An 841-nucleotide genomic window follows, 5' to 3' on the forward strand; every position below is an offset into this window, starting at 1 on the left:
GTCAAATTGGTGATTTCTCTCCCTCCCCTGCTTCTCTCCATAGCTCAGGCCTTTCTAGTCTATGTGCATAAAACTGTCAGTGAGAGGGAGAAACCCAGAGACAAGTTTCAAAGCATTGTTCCTTCCATTTAGGAACAGAATACTAGACCTCAGGGCAAATACCCAGAATTACCATAGGACCTGTACCGTGGGAGGAAGCCTGGACTGGAACCTCAGCTGGGTCAGTGTTGTCCTGTCCCAAGGCACGGAAGGACGGTGGGATGCCCTTCTGGGGTGGGATACCCTCACGTGGTCTTCCAAACTTTCTTATTTTCTCCTGTGGTCTGGGGCACTTGAGCCTGCCTTAGTATAAAGCTGCAGGAGAAACTTCTCTGTGAGGAGAAGTTTGAACTCAGCATGTGGGGCAGTGGAATCCTGGGAGCTTTGACATTTTTTAGACATTAGCAAGGACCCCAAAGAACTTTTGTTTATAAGTGTTCCACTGGTCAGTATTGGCATTTAGAGGGACTCATAATGAGACAGTTTTAAACTGTGATTGTGTTAATTATTAAGAAAGACAGAGGTGGGAGCGATGGCTCAGTGGTTGACCACTTGCTGTTCTGCCGGAGGACTTGAGTGGGGTTCTCAGCACCCACATTTGGAGGCATACATCCTGTAACTTCAACTTTAGGAGATCCGGGGCCTTTTCTGGATTTCATGGGTACCTACACATATGGAATAAATGCACAAACAAAACACACACACACAAACACACACACACACAAATTGAAGGAGAAGGGGAAGGAAGAAGAAAAGGAAAAAGAAAAAGAAGGAGGAGGAGGGAAGGAGGAGGAGGAGGAAG

The sequence above is a fragment of the Rattus norvegicus genome, chromosome 18 (assembly GCF_036323735.1).
Source record: "Rattus norvegicus strain BN/NHsdMcwi chromosome 18, GRCr8, whole genome shotgun sequence".
Classification (NCBI taxonomy): Eukaryota; Metazoa; Chordata; class Mammalia; order Rodentia; family Muridae; genus Rattus; species Rattus norvegicus.